Consider the following 16,856-nt stretch of genomic DNA (forward strand, 5'->3'; position numbering starts at 1 on the left):
AAATGTTATCTAAACGGAACAGATGGCTGTCTATTTATGCTACGAGGTTTGGGGTGAAGCGGTGTGTGCGCGCGATGCCACGCCACAAGGACCTCGCTGGCTCTCCGATATGTTATTTTTATTTATTTATTTATTTATTTCGATGTGTTTGTGTGACGAGTAAGCAGTAATATATGCCAAAACCTTTCCAAGCGACCTTCGCATCCCAGAGAATGAGCTTAAGATAAAGAAAGGTCTCATGGTGCACCGCTTTATTGCCTTTTTCTCCCCCCGCTCAACTTCAAAGCTTCAGTATCACAGCAGAACCAACAGTATTTGATCTTTTTAGGTGTTTGATTGAATCACATGCAGACAAAATGACAGTGTTTGTCCAGAGTTGGAGCTAAAATAATAATAATAATAATAATAATAATAATAAGAAGAAGAAGAAGATTATGCTGTAAATATGCATTTTTGTTTTAAAATGAGCACTTTACTCTATCATGTACTGTATGAAATAAAACGGTGTATTTCATTTTGCCATTGAGAAGCATTTAGCTTCATGCTTTACCTACTGTAAGACAGAAAGAAGTGTGAAATTCAGTTCTTTCTCCGAAACACGTGAACAAAGGCTCGGTAAAGACAGGCGGCAACACATCGAACGTCACTTCGCACCGACGCGGGGGTTTAAATATACAAATGAATCAAAGGTAAACTGAAAACAGGTGCGACACACGGGGGAGACAAACCCAGCACCGGGGGGAAATACCTGACCATGCGGAGAAGAAAGAAAAGATACACTTCTATTTTAACCAGCATTTTTCTAAACGTCTACACACAAGGGATAATGGATGCTTAGGATGCTTCCCAAACTCTACGGGTTATATCGCCGATATCACGACGCACTGAAAGGCTGCTCGAAAAAGAAACCACTATAATGAAAGCTGTAGCACAATGCCTCGCACTTCCTATATTCACATATAAGTAAGTGAGTAAGTACATTTTATTTATACAGCGCGTTTAACACAGCGAAGCTGAGCAAAAGTGCTGAACAGAGTAAGGAAAGTAAAATAGAAAACAGAATAAAACCAAATAAAGACAGACAATAGACAATCGTAAAAACGAGATTAAAACGCCTGGGAGAAGAGATACGCTTTCAGACGCTTTTTAAAAATGATAATTGAGGGTGTAAGGCGGATATCCAGTGGCAATTGGTTGACACAAACGAGGGGCGGTGACTGATCTCCCTTAGTTTTTAAACAGGATCGAGGGACATACAGAAGAATCCTATCAGAAGATCTTTAAAGTATGCTGGATGAATATGGTGTGAGAAGATCTTTGAGATAAGAAGGAGCTTGTTCATTAAAGACCAGGAATCTTAAACCGGATCCTAAACCGGACCGGGAACCGATGGAGCGATGCTAAAATCGGGGTGACACGATCATATTTCTTTGTCCTGGTCGACAGCGTTGTAGCTGCATTCTGAACCATCTGCAGACGAGCCAGAGACGGCCGAGGAAGACCCCAGCACAGTGAATCACAGTAATCTAAGCGCGATGTGATAAAAGCACGTATAACCTTCTCCTAATCTCAGAAAGACAAAAACGTCTTAAGTTTAGAAATAATCCGGAACTGATCGAAACTATTCTTAACGACCGAATATATTTGCTTGGTTAAGCATAATTCTGAGTCCAGGATGATACCGAGGTTCCCAACCTGGGAAGAAATGGAGGGGACGTGATGACCAAGCTCGTTAATGAGACCGTCTCTCAATCTCAGGGGGCCAAAAACAATTATTTCAGTTTTGTCTTCGTTAAGTTGGAGAAAGTTATTTGCGAACACAACATTGTGAGTATAATTTACATATAATTTAGATAAGTTCATGATACCGTAATCATCATCGCTAACATCACTGGGCGTCACAAACAAGGAAAGCAGGAAAAGAACTCGTGTTAATTAGCCGTTAACCGTAGAGGAGATTTTTTAAAAAAGAAACCGCAGACACCATCCACGCTGTTAATAGTGCTAAATGATATCATTTAGAAAGGATCGGTTTTATATTCAGATATCTGTCCAGAGTACAATAAAACGACGTGTAAAGAGTCTCTGGGTTTCATTTGACATGTCTGGCATTTCTTTTTAAGCCAGATATCAGATACGTCTACCAAAACGTCTACTAGTTTTCATTAAAAAATAAATACTTTTGGTAAATTTTACCTCGTTATATCTGTACATTGTTTTGTTTTTTTGTTTTTTTACTCAGACATTGAATTCCCAGGTTAAACCCTGCCAATGCAGAAAGCCATTCTCCCATTTTCCTCAAAAGAAGCAAAACAGCTGACGCAAAAGAGCCGAACGTTGTTTTTCATTAACATCCAAACAGCCACACGGCGTGCTATTATCCCTTAATGTGATTAACAGAATTTCATAATTAAGCCGCGACATCGATTGATGTTTCGTTCGGTGTAAGCGTCCCCGTTTCACACAACGTCCAGGTTTTTCACGCATTAGCATTCCGTCCCACGTTCCCCATGCTAAACAGCTGTAAATGTAGATAGATTGCTTATTCTGTGCCCTCCAAGCTTGTGGGACCTCAGCTTAATGAAGTGGAAAAGTCTCTTTTGTAATGGCCTCCATTCATTGTGTTGGCCTGCCAGAGCCGGAATAGAGAAATCACAGCGAAGCCCTGTCTGAAGAAAAAAAGAGAGAGAAGGTCAGGGAAAAAGGCCAAACCTCCCAATTCCACAGCGCAGAACCTACAATCAGAAGGAAAAATCAACATTTCCCGCGGGTTCCTGAGATGCATTCCGGATGAAATGATTTCCATATGCCATTCAAAGTGGCTCATTCTCCAACGCTCGCTTTGGTTTCCGAGCATCCGACCGTGACGTCTGCTGGAAACACCAACACTGGCTAGACGCTCGCATCGAGGAGGTTTTGGCAAGTAAGGAGCCGTCAGTTTTAGCTCCTAAATCTTCTGGATCGGTGACAGTTATCTGGTGGACCGAACCAAGTACTTGTATAAAACACTACGTAGGCTGGGGGAAATAAAACCTGTCCGTAAACAAAACGGCAGAAACAAATCCACCCCCGGCCGGTTTCCCAGTCCGGGGCATGAAAAGCTTCCCTACTACAAGATGCTACCATCACCAGGCCTCACTGTAGGGATGGTGTTCCCCTAAATGAGCAGTATTTGGTTCCTGCCAAACATAGCGCTTGGTGCCAAGGTCCAAAAGATCAATTTCGGTGTCATCTTTTTCCGCAGCTAGAATTTGACACGGTTATGTTAGCTACTGGAACAGACGCTAGTCTAACCTGGCATTAGCAAGGAAAACAGGCTAACTAAGTTAAGTATAGCCAGCTAATGTGAACAAATTAGTGAAACTTACCCCATCATGCGTTTTCAGATTAGATGAAGTTCATGTGTAGCATGCGAGGAGCATCGCTGATCGATCGCAAACTGTCACGCTTTTAACGTTAATGAACCTGATTGGATGCTAAACTGAAATTACTGGATGCTCGATATATTGTATGGCTTAAGTATATCAACAACATACAGTTACTCAAGTACTTTCCCCCAGTCAGTCATGTCAGTCGCTTAGTTAGATGACCTTTGCAAGCAACGAATTTTACGTAACCAGACCTTTACCTTTACATGTGTTCTAGATGTTCAAACGTCCCTATGTGCGATGGGGGGAAAATGGACGTCCACCTGGAAGGAGTACGAACATGTTCCTCCTTAATACCCGAAACAACGAAGTGCAGCTCTGCCCTTCACACGTTAATGAGAGAAATAAATCACTCTGGCATCAGGATTTTTCCTTTGGCCAAGGTGACAAGTATCTTCCTCCAAAAGCCCGCTAATTACCGAGCGAGTCTGCATGGATGCAACCTTTCGTGGACCTGCCAGCTTCACGGCTGCCTCCTCCATCCCTTTGGAGAACTCTGTTTGCTCATGGACACTGAGATCGGTTCTGAGAGAAACTCCAGGCCTGACACTGATCTGTAAACACCAGTGTATTTGGGAATATCTTTGGATCCACAGATGGTGAGGTTGGAGAAGCTGCTCTCCCGGGTGTTCCTCGATATTTTACGTTGCGGTTCAACTACAAGAAGAAGGTCCATGTACATTGCGTTCATTTGCTGCTCAAAACATTTTTGGCCTTCATACCATGCCTTCTGAGCTCTCTGTTCAGAACTTAAGAGAGAACTTGAGAGGGTCGAATAAGCGAATAACTCAATAATGAAGATCACCGTAATAAATAATAACTTTAATAACGGTAGTTTGTCATCTCCATCATTGTAATCGAATTAAAAAGCAAACAAAAACAAAAACAAAAACACACCCCTGTTTGGTCCCTGGACCTCAGGTGGAGAACCATGGGCTTAAATAATGCAGCGTCATTGAAAAGCTTTTAAAAAAGGTGCTTTTTGTGTCCTTTTCTGTTGATAATACGTTCTTTAAACTGCAATAACGATCATTTACTTTACACACGATCTTAAAAACGGTCCTGGAAACAAGCTGGGGTTGACTTTAAAATAAGAGCGTATAACGCCGGTGGACTTTAATGGCTGATGTGAAACATATCCCCATATTCCCGCTGTCTGTTTGCTCTCAGTGAACCCGCACCGCAATGGAGGAAAATTGCAGGTGATTATTTCCAAATGCATTTCAGAGGGCAAAGTAAAAAAACAAACAAACCGATAAGTACCATTTATGTCAGTGCACTTTTATTTTCTCTTCTTCCTGACCCAATGTACTTCATTTGTACATTAATACAAAAGAAAAATAATTAGAAGAGGAAATGCCCAAACTACAGATTGGATTATTAATATACTAAGAAGACCAGAATTAAAAGCTAGTCGAGCTTTACGCTGCTAAAGTCAAAGCCACGTAGTTTAAGGCCATGTGACCTTTAGGAAATCCTCAGGAACGCACATCTGTAACACGTCTGTGAGGGGTTTCAATCAGCCGGGTCAGTGAATTGTCACGTAATATTATCGTCAAGCCGAAGAAACCTGTGGTTTGTTCTGAAATATAAAGGCCATCAGTCAGTATAGAGCACAGTACTGGCTGTGACTGGACAGTGATACTATCACATGGGTTATTAGCTCCAGATCACTGGGTTTGAAATGAGCTTAAAGTACTCATTTGGTACTCCGGCGCTGTCGAATTCTGGATTCTGATCGATCAAATCACAGGTTTACCTGAATGCGCTCGTTCTAACGCGTTATCGTTTCTATAGTAACAGCTCGTTCACAGGGACTCGTACGGGGGGACTTAAAACAAACTTAAAACCGATACCCGGTTTATCGACGCGCTCCGCGTTGAATAAACAGCGCTCTGGAAATGCTCCTTCCTGCGTTTGGTCTTCAGACGGAGACCATTAGCTTCTCAAAAGTCTCTCCAAATGCTTCCCGGAAGAACGGCGTCATAATTGGTGACCGTGGACCCGCTTCCCAATTACGTTTATTCTTTTCTTTATGTGTTTATCTGTTTTGTTCACTTAGTCATCGATGAGTTTTCCTTATTCAATTTAAGAAGATAACGACAAGTCCAAAAAACGGAGCACTTCAGACGTGACCGTAACACATCACGTCGGGAAAAAGCATCGCTTCTCACACTTTACGCGGTAAATTCACGACCCGTCATCCCGTGACAGATTAATTATAAACACTACAATAATTACGCCCAATTACTGCTGTTCTCTCCCCTTCTGCAGCGCACTGACACTAACAGAATTAAACGTGCATCCTGACAGCCCCTCGTAGCTTAATGTCCTTTAAATGACTTTATTTGTATGCTAATGATCTCGGTGATCATCTGACATTTGTCACATGTGACAGTGATGAATAACTGAAGGATTCATTTCATTAAATGGCTGGGGATTTTTTTGTTTTTGTTTTTTTTTTCCGGTCTCTTTTTGTTGCTAATTTTACTTTGATGGGAAACCCCCCCCCCCACAGCTGTTGTCATCAGTGTATTTAAAATGCTGATTATACATGTGTGAATATGCTTTTATTCATTTCCTGTTCTAGATTGTAGGAAATATGTGGTACTGAAAGATTTGAAACCAATTGTAATGAAGACAAAACAAAAAAAAAAAAGTCAACTTTTTTTCCTATGGCACACAGCAAAATCACTAGCGTCGACTTAACACCCACAGTGTTGAATTCACACCCTACGGTGCTTATATAAGTCCACTGGATTCAAATAAAGGCTTTGGGTGTTAATTCAACACTAGGGATTTTACTGTGCATACAGTGATCTAACAGTGCTTGGGCCCCTTAAATCGCTCCTTGCTGCTATATTTGTACATTTGTTTGTATTTGTCAGACAGTAACCTACACTCGAACATCATCTAAAACAGTATATAAGATTCAAAACACAGCTCATGCTACTGTTTGTTTTCCATGTTTTTCTTCATCCGGTCATTTTATACACGGAGGTCGGAGTTGCTTTCCGCCTGCATATCGAAATCGAGATGGCCTTACTACGGAAATGGAAACGTCTCTGCTTTCATATTTGGTGCGTGAATAGTCAGGAATAGGGGAGTTTTGTACGTAAGTTTCCGCTGTTAAAATCATATCCAACAGGTTATAGATCTTTTTTTTTTTAACGAACAGCGGGCATCGTCGCTGTTCTTCTTCTCCATTCATGCTGAAAATAAGTGCGTTTACATTACAGCGCCGGCCGGAGTGATGGACGTGCTCCGGGATCAGACCTCCTGCTGGAAATGTCGCAGTAGATGGATGAAAACACGGTTAACTGGGTTTTTTCTCTCTCTCGTCTCTCAGCGTTTTTGATATGCAGATCCTCCTGAAACCTGTGCATTTGTTTACTGGTGCGATGAGAATGAGGACAATTTCGCACGCTGAGTTCGTAACCCACGCTGTGGTTAGTCATCGAAATATTTTTACACATTTGCCACCAAATAAGAGAGATAAAGTGACAGAAAGAAGAAAAAAAAAAACCTGTAACAATTATTGCTACAAAAAGCTTTCTTCTTATTCTTCTTCTTCTTATTAATTAACAAACAAACCATTTGTCGTAAAAATAAAAAATAAAAAACTGACCAAACTCTAATCTGAACTGAAGGTTTTCACAACCACTGGCATTTTAATCTATGTTTAATACACTCCTTCTAATGAATCATATAAAAGTAAAATAAAATAAAATATCGCTTAAATCGTTTAGAATTAGGAAGGTGTAGCATACTGACTACGAGCTGTTTCAAAAGACAGGTTATTTTATTTATATCACAGTGTAAAAACACCCAAACGTTCGAAACTACGGTAAATCACATTATAAATGAAAATAATTTAAAGTACAATGTTAGCAACTGCTTTTAAGTCGCTTAAAAGTAAAAGTGTAACAACAAACTAAATTCAATCCTTCATGAGAAAGAAAGTTATGTTAATTACTTGGACTTTTGGGCAAATTGTTCGCTTTCTGGATTCTGCATGGTGATGTAACTGAAATAGAAAGAGTGACGAGCGGGCTAATGTTTAGAATAAGACGTGTTAAGGGTAACGGTTAAGCTGCTAGCTCGCCGCTACTAGCTACGACACCGGGAGCCTCGTCCGAGATAATGACGTATCAACTCCTGCACGTTGGTTCCTGCACGTGAAAACAATATGAATATGAAAGTAATCGCCATGCAGTATGAAAAGGTAGCCATGCTTTATAAATGTTATTTTGAAAAATGTTTTCGGATCTAAGAGCTCCGAGGTGGAAAGAAGAAGATTACTTCCCATCCGTCTTAGTGCATCATATATACAGTACACGCACCGTTTCCTCTACCGAGTCCTCGTGGACCCGACTGGAACCGGTTCAGGTTTTTATTCTCCATGAGGAATCACATCTTAACAACTTCACGCCTCAGGCAGCGTACAGACGGAGACGGAGCTCGTTCCTACAGTAACACCGCCGTACCTCAGACGTGCCCCGAAGCGCCGGAACACTCCGGAATCCTGACTCGAGATTCTCTTCCTGTCTTTTTGGGTATTCCCTTTATAGAGCTGAGATTTAACATCCTCAGTGTTCGGTGCTTTATAATGGCATCTCTGACCGTTTGACCCTGGCGGGAAATTCCCAAACTGGATCTTTAGCTTCTGGATGGACGACAAACCATCGGGGAAGCACCTGCTTCTGCTGCCATGCTGTTGACCGCGGGTTTATTTCTGTTTCTGGTTCAGTTGTGTGTTTGTTCTTCTTTATAAAAAAAAAGGCAGGTTTCATGTGGTTTTGGTTTACAAACCAGGACTGGGAACGCTTGTAGTTCAGAAGTTTCTGGGTCATGGTTCTCACCGAGGTGCTGAGGAACGGTGCTGAGCATGTGGGAACAGAGGAACAATTCTCATATACATCATTTCTTTAAAACAACAACAACAACAACAACAGGCTATTGTTAACATAATTCATACTCGAGGTTTCAGTATCAGAGTTCCGATACCGTCATCCATCTGATGTTGTTTTCTTTACAAACTACAGAGCTTTAAATTCACAGTTAAAGTCTTTCACAGAAAAATCACTTCAGTATAATAAAGTATAAATATAATAAAATCAAGCATAACGACAAAAATACACACATTTCCTTTCCAAATCCCATTCCAATCTTTACCGTTGTTACAGGATCTGACATCAGATATGTTTACTCCAGTATCCGATCTAGCATTTTTTGCTGGTCTGATGCTGGCTATCGGATCAGTGTCATCTCAAATCGTCTACATCTGAATTTTTTTGGGTAGCATTTACATCTAGAACTCGATTTATTCTTGTGTGAACTTTACATTTGAATACCCTTTCCTTCTCAGTTTCTCCTTTCTTTCTTTCTCCCAGTTCTTTCTCCTTTCTTTCTTTCTTTCTCTCAGTACTTTCTCTCTTTCTTTCAATTCTTTCAGTACTTTCTCATTTCTTTCTCTTAGTATTTTCTCTCTTTCAACTCTTTCAATACTTTCTCCTTTCTTTCTTTCTCTCAGTACTTTCTCTCTTTCTTTCAATTCTTTCAGCACTTTCTTTCTTTCAATTCTTTCACAGTACTTTCTCATTTCTTCCTCTCAGTATTTTCTCTCAACTCTTTCAGTACTTTCTCCTTTCTTTCTTTCTCTCACTACTTTCTCACTTTCTTTAAATTCTTTCGGTACTTTCTCCTTTCTTTCTCTCAGTACTTTCTCTATTTCTTTCAATTATTTCAATACTTCCTTCTTTCTTTCTCTCAGTATTTTCTCTCTTTCAGTTTTTTCAGTACTTTCTCCGTTCTTTCTTTCTTTCTTTCTTTCAATTCTTCCAGTACTTTCTCCTTTCTTTCTCTGTGTTTACTCTCTTTCAACTCTTTCAGTACTTTCTCCTTTCTTTCTTTCTCTCACTACTTTCCCACTTTCTTTAAATTCTTTCAGTACTTTCTCCTTTCTTTCTTTCTCTCAGTACTTTCTCTATTTCTTTCAATTATTTCAATACTCCATTCTTTCTTTCTCTCAGTATTTTCTCTCTTTCAGTTTTTTCAGTACTTTCTCCTTTCTTTCTTTCTTTCTTTCTTTCTTTCTTTCTTTCAGTACTTTCTCCTTACTTTCTTTCTCTCAGTACTTTCTCTATTTCTTTCAATTCTTCCAGTACTTTCTCCTTTCTTTCTCTCAGTGTTTACTCTCTTTCAACTCTTTCAGTACTTTCTGCCTAATGAGGCAAAAATAACAAGAGTTCCTAGCACTCGAGGACTTTTGCTAAGAAAACAGCAGTGAGGCTGTGGAAAACGTGTGAAAACGTGTGAAATGTTTACCTTACTGTTGTTTTTTCACCATCCGCTGAGATAGCGAGCACTTTTATGAAAGAACAGCCACTTTTTACAGAAAAGGGTTTGCTTTTTTACACTTCGGGAGACAAGGACGAGGATAACTGAGCAGTCTGATGTTCCTGTCAGTTCGGACTTGATTTCTTTCGGCTGAAATCAGAATAAAAACGTCTCTGATTACAGCTCAGGGAAAAAAAAAAAATCAACTCTCCATAATGTAGACTAAAATCTATAGCGTGTGGGATTGCAGTTCTAATAACGCAGGGTTCCTTCAGGCTTCAGGAAACTTCTCCAGATCTCCAGAGATGTACAGAAAATCCTAAACACAGCATTAATATTCTGTGTTTATACTCCATGTTTATTATCGACTCGCCGAAGTTACTTGTTAGACTTTAAAAAAAAAAAAATTTTATGAAGTGTAAGCCAACAACCATGAACTGTTTATATAAGGAGAGCTAGAAAATCGGAAATCGATGGAAAGTAAGCGCAGAGAGAAAATATCTGACCTTTAACCTCACGCTGTATAGGAACGGAGGCATGGAGGTGTTCATCAGCGCTTCAGGTAAAATTACATCTCAAGTATTCAGCAAAGTATAAACAAATATATAAACAAAAGCAATAACTCACCATCAGTAACATTAAGAAAGTAACTGGCGTTTTTATTTTCAATAATAAATCTAAAAACCCAAACGAACAATTAATATTTCTTTTCATTTTTTCTTTCCTCTGTGATTTTTATATTCCTTAATTTTCCTTTTTTTTATTTTTCATTTAGTTCATTTATTTTTAGGAGGCCAAGCATCAAAGGTGTGTAGGCACCGTACTGTTGTTGTTGTTGTTCTTCTTCTTCTGTCTAGTAAAAAGTTTTGTGAACTTTGACACACTGATTGCGGAAAGTCTAAGGAACATTCTGACCAAATCTGGGCCAAGTGGTGCCAGCACTTTAGCGCCACCATCGGGTCAAATGTGGGCCTAATTTGGAAGTACGTTTATGGCCATAACTTTTGAACCGTGTGTCCAAAATTGAAAAGCCCTATGACGTCAATTTCCACCGAATTAGATTTTACGCCGTCTTGGATTTTGTCAAACGTTTTGTTTTTTTCGCTACTCCTCCTACAAATTTTGTCCGATCACCTCCAAATTTAGCAGACGTCACCTTCAGAATAAGGTGAAAAGAATAAACGGTAAAAAATTTACATTTCAAGTACTCCAAACAGTTTGGCTTTAATGGGCCAACGAATCTGACAATGAAGCCACCAAACAGGAAGTCAGGCCGTATCTCAGCAAAGACTTCGTGCACTGACGCAAAACGTAGTAGGCACCTTCAGGACCATGACCTAAGTCTACGCAACAAACGTTTCAATAACATTCTAAAAATGCTTACATCTAACTCCAATTTTTGGTACTCCTCCTCCACGGTTTGAGCATTTTGTCCAAACGTCACATCGCATTTGTCCAAGGCTCACATCATCCTGAGATCTGTCTAAACTTGCACAAAGTGGGGAAAAGGCCTAGACTAATGAGAAAAAAACCATAAATACCTTAGATGTTTTTAAATCGCAAGAAGAAAAAAGTTTTTTCAGGTCAGAGCAGGAGCAATCACGACCACAGGTCAACGCAGCGACAGACAGCAGCACCGGTCACAGCAGGAGCTTCTTCTACGTTCCTTCTACAGTCAGAGAATTCCAGCGCTGTCCGTGGTCAAACCGTGCACATCATGAGTGAAACTACGAATCAGTCTTGAACCCCTGTGCCTGAAATTACAGCTCTGCTTTCCTGTGATTGATTAGGCAACAACTGCAGCACATCTGTGAATATACAGCTCATCGAGTCTGGGTGCTTGGCCCCCGAAAACGCTGCTCGCAGCTTTAAATTGTCTGGTTTTCTTTTTATTACTTTTTATTCTCTTTTCTATTTTATTTTCTTTGTTTTCATTTTATTATTCATTAATAAACCTTTCCTTGCTTCCTTTCCAAACATCTTACTTGTAAATTTTTTTCTTATTTCTTTTTTTTCATTTTATTTCAAATGTAATTTTTTCTTCACTTTATTTATTTATGACTTTTTTGTTTTCTTTTTGACTTTTTCATCTTTTGCTTTTCATTTTTTTTAACATTTTTTATTTCACTTTTTTAATCTCGTATCTCTTTTATCTTCTTTGTTTTCATTTTTCTATTCTGTAATTAATTTCTCTTTTTTTTCTTTCTTTCTTTCTCTTACCATATTTGGATTTTTTCCCCCCTAGAATTAATTTCCTTTCCTTTTTTATTTATAATATATTATTTTTCATTCTGTTTTAGTTGTCATCTTTTTTGTGTTGTGCCTTTCCTTTCATTTGACCTTTTTTGACATTTTAAAAATATTTTTCTTTCTTTCTTTCTTTCTTTCTTTCTTTCTTTCTTTATTATTTTCTGGCAAAATGTGAAAGCAGGTTTAGGGCGATAAGAACCTCACAGATTCCACCTGCCGGTTTCACCCAAATAACACGCAAAAAAGAAAAAGAAAGATAAAAACGAGAAGGGAAAAAAGGTTTCTACGTGAACGCAGGAATAAAGTGCAGTAATAAGCAGGTGGAGGAGAAGAGTGCATTTCCCTCACATAAAACATTAATTTAATGGATCATATAAGGCACAGAGGCAGAGGAGAGCGCAGCGTTCCGAATATTCCGTAATATTCCGTAATATTCTCACAGAAATAAATATCATAACTCAATTCCAGCCTGAGGAGGACGAGAGGAATCGGCTGCTGTGACGCTCCTGAGAGCTTCCAGAGGTTTCTGCAGCGTTATTACCATTCTGCGTGTGTGAAGTACTGATACAAGGTCGTGTGTGTGTGTGTGTGGGTGTGTGTGGGTGTGTGTGTGTGTTTAAAAGTGAATGAATTGGTGTCTTCATATCTCATTAAGATATAATAAAATTTTCTTTCAGTTAGTCAGGTCATTTCTTTACATTTTTAAAAAATTATAGATTTTTTTCTGTGTTTATATATATATTTTTTCATATTATTTCAGTCCCTTATGTTTCTTTGCTTGTTTCTTTGTATCTCTTTCTCTGCTTTCTTGAATGTTCTTTTTTTTTTTCTTTTTAAAATTCTTTGCTTTTTGACTCTTCCTAAAATGATTCTTCCTATTCATCTTTTTTTCTTTTTCTTTTTTTCTCCCCATTTTCTTTCAGATGGTGATTTCTTGCTCTGTTTTTAGTTTCCTCCCATTTATTTCTTTTGTGTCTTTTTTATCCTCTCTTTCTTTCCTTCTTTCCTCTTTCTTTCCGTTTCAGCTGGTTTCTTCCTCCAGATTTGTTTCCCTTGATTTCTTTTAGACCGTCCCCGTGAGGTTACATCCTGAAGAGAAGAAGACAGCCTTATTTATCACATAGACAGTACAGCATACAGTACAGCGAGGTTCTTCTCTTCACACTTCCTGGCTTGTTAGGAAGATGGAGTCAGCGCTCGAGGTCAGCCGTGATACGTTCGCGCTGGAGCTCGAACCCTCGACCTCCTGATCTCCTGATCGGTCACGCAGAGCCACCACTGTCCTTCTCACACGGGTTTTCAAACTCAACTGTCCTTCTCATCAGAACCACCTCTATCCACACAGGCCCCTCAGATGCTCGTTCAGACCCTCATCATCTGACGACCGGTCTACTGCAGCTCACTCCTGGTTCCGACTTCTGCAACCGATCCAGGACACAGAACTTCTTTTCAACCTCCAGAAGTTCTCCCACACCACCGCATTGCTACTGTACACTGATGTCCCCCTACAAAGCCAACAACATGCCAGTACAACCTGCCTTCAAGCCTCTCCAGCACTACCCGATACCGTCACTCAGCGTCCATGGAAGACCAAAGCTCTTCTCTGTCCTCTAACCAGGTGGTGGGACGAACTTCTCCTGACTGTCCCCTCCATCTCCCCTCTCCTGCCCTGCTGCCTACGCACTTAAAGATCAACAGCATACGCTTGTCTGTGTTCGTCTCCGTCAACACGATTCAGCATTAGGCGCTAACAACCGAGGTCTTCCGGAATAATCGGACGTTTAACGAGTAGAGATCTCGCCAAACGGAACGTTACGGTCTTTCACGCTCCTTCTCGCCTCTCAGGTGCGTGACGGGACGATCATCGCAACGTTTAACGCAACGCAAACATTTTCATCGGATTAACATTCCTGCTACGACGACAACACGGAATCCAATCTCCTCCAGTCTTCACCGACGGACGACATCACGCTCGTCCTCGTCACCGTCCCGTTTCACGTGTTTGAATAAAACGGCTAACGAGCTCTGTGTGATAATCGCCGGTCGTTCCTCTCGTCCGTCCACCCCGAGCTCGAGTCCTGGGTCCTGGGTCCTGGCTCACTCACCCTGCCGTCCTGAAATCAAAATCAATCCCACATTTTATCGAATCCTCATGTAAAATAAAATAAAAATGTATTTTTATTTGATGGGGGTGAAGAGGGGGTCTAAAACAAAACCGTAGTCCCGAGTGGGCGCCTCAAATCCATTCAATTCATTCCTTTCTCCTAAATAGGCCAAGATTCTGGAATCCCTGATGTGACACATAATAAAAAAGTCTATGTAATGAGTCATAAATAAATAAATAAATACATAGATAAATAAATACAAACATTTATTATACCGTGTGTTAAAAGTTGAATCATGTGACATTTTTGAGACAGGATTTGGCAGTTATTTATAATTCTTTAATTTTTTTTTAAAAAAAATTTATTTTAAAAGACCTCAGTGGTCATCTAATCACACAGCTCTAAAAGTTTACAAAGAATTTACAAAGAAAATGCAAAAAATAAAAAATTAAAAAACCCAACATAAATAAACAAACAAATAAATAAACTGTTTTCAAAAATAGAGTTGGTAAAATAGGAAAAGGCAGAAGTACATTTAAAAAAAAAAAATGAAAGTAATATATTATTTTAAATTTATATTATTGATTGAGTTTTTAGGAAATAACTCAAAAGCATAAATTCATTAAAAAATAAACAAACAGAGAAGCCTAGAATAAATGAAAAGTGTCCAAAAAAAAAGAAAAAGAAAAAAAAAGTGTGACGTGTCATCGTTTTAATGAGTAAAGAACAGCTCTAAAGTTCAGCAGATCGCCGTGGTATAAGAGGAATAAAACGTTTAGACAAATTTCATCTTTCGACAGAGCAGCGTTATTATTAAACAACGTAAATATCATCTGGGTTAAACGATGTATTTGCTCAGTTCTCCGGAGTGGAGTCGGACGTCTCCGGACTGCGGAGGTCTGGAAATAAGAAAATGATTGAGCGCGGCTGTGTCCGAGGGACGAGCCGTAATGATTTTAAGGTTTTTATCATTTAAAACGTAAGCTAGCCTGGAGCAGGCCGTAAAGAGGAAAATAATAAGAACAGATTCAGAATATAAACTTCTTATTTAGACCACACACACACACACACACACACACACACACACACACACACATCTCCATCATAAGTGAATAACAATATGCGCAGTGTAAACTCATTTCCTCATTTCTCTTATGTACAGTTGCAGCAGTCTGATCGATCTGGTCTGATTATTTACGGACACGACCGCGATGCATCCGGAGTTTAAACTTTTTTAAGAAACCCAGAGAGGGGCAATAAAGCACTTTAAAGAGGGTCAGATGTCACGCAGGAACCCGGAGCCTCAGCCGCGTCACACTTCAGGGCGATGCTGCGCTCGACGCTCCTCAGAAGCAGGAAGTGGGAACTCGGAATTACGTCATCTTCTCGGATGTTCAGGTTTTGTTAGCGACATGCTAGCCGGCTAACTGTGATGAGTGATGTGTCTTTTCCTCTGTAGAGTCCGAGTTATAGGTTTAGCAGGTGAACGTGGCGGTATGTTGATTGTTCTGAAGCTAATACGTGTATAAATCATTTAAAAGTGATTAAAGAAGCGCTGCTGCTGCGTTTACTGCTGGTGCTGCGGGCGGCCATTTTGATTTGCCGTCACTTGCTGAACTCGGGGTGGAGGAGTTCCTGAGTAGGAATTACGAGTTCAGGGAAGTTTCCGTTTGGTTCTCCGCAGGCGGAGGTCGGAGTTACGAGTTTTAGTCGAACGCAGCACACACATGGTCACATCCCGGTGTTTTAAACTCCTTCATACACCATGAAGATGTCGAGTTCTTGGTTCTGTTCGGGTCAGAAGGTGTTGATTAGTTTTCTAGAACAGCGGCTCTAACAGCAGTGCAGGCGTATATTAACGCGCTCACTCTACTACGTTATCGTTTCTATAGTAACGGCTCGTTCACACACACACACACACACGCAAACACACACACACACACACACACACACACACACACAGTATGTCACATACAGCATCATACATGCACACACACACACACACACACACACACACTCTCAATATCACATACAGCATCAAACATACACACCCATCTATCTCTCTCTCACTCACACACACCACATTCAGAATCATACACACACACACACACCTCTCTCTCTCTCACACACTCATACCTCTCTCTCTCTCTCTCTCTCTCTCACACACACACACACACCTCTCTCTCTCTCTCTCTCTCTCACACACACCACATTCAGAATCATACACACACACACACACACTTCTCTCTCTCTCACACACTCATACCTCTCTCTCTCTCTCTCTCTCTCTCTCTCTCACACACACACACACACACCTCTCTCTCTCTCTCTCTCTCACACACACCTCTCTCTCTCACACACACACACACACCTCTCTCTCTCTCTCTCACACACACACACACACACCTCTCTCTCTCACACACACACACCTCTCTCTCTCTCTCTCTCTCTCTCTCTCACACACACACACCACATTCAGAATCATACACACACACCTCTCTCTCTCACACACACACACACACCTCTCTCTCACACACACACCTCTCTCTCTCTACACCACACACACACACACACACTTCAAAGCTTAAACCTCTCTCTCACACACACTCTCTCTGTCACATAGTGTCATACACACACACACAGACACACACAATCTCCCTCACACACACACACACGCAAACACACATGACCGCGCACACACACACACACACACACACACACTTCAAAGCTCAAA

The sequence above is a fragment of the Ictalurus furcatus genome, chromosome 20 (assembly GCF_023375685.1).
Source record: "Ictalurus furcatus strain D&B chromosome 20, Billie_1.0, whole genome shotgun sequence".
NCBI classification, from domain to species: domain Eukaryota; kingdom Metazoa; phylum Chordata; class Actinopteri; order Siluriformes; family Ictaluridae; genus Ictalurus; species Ictalurus furcatus.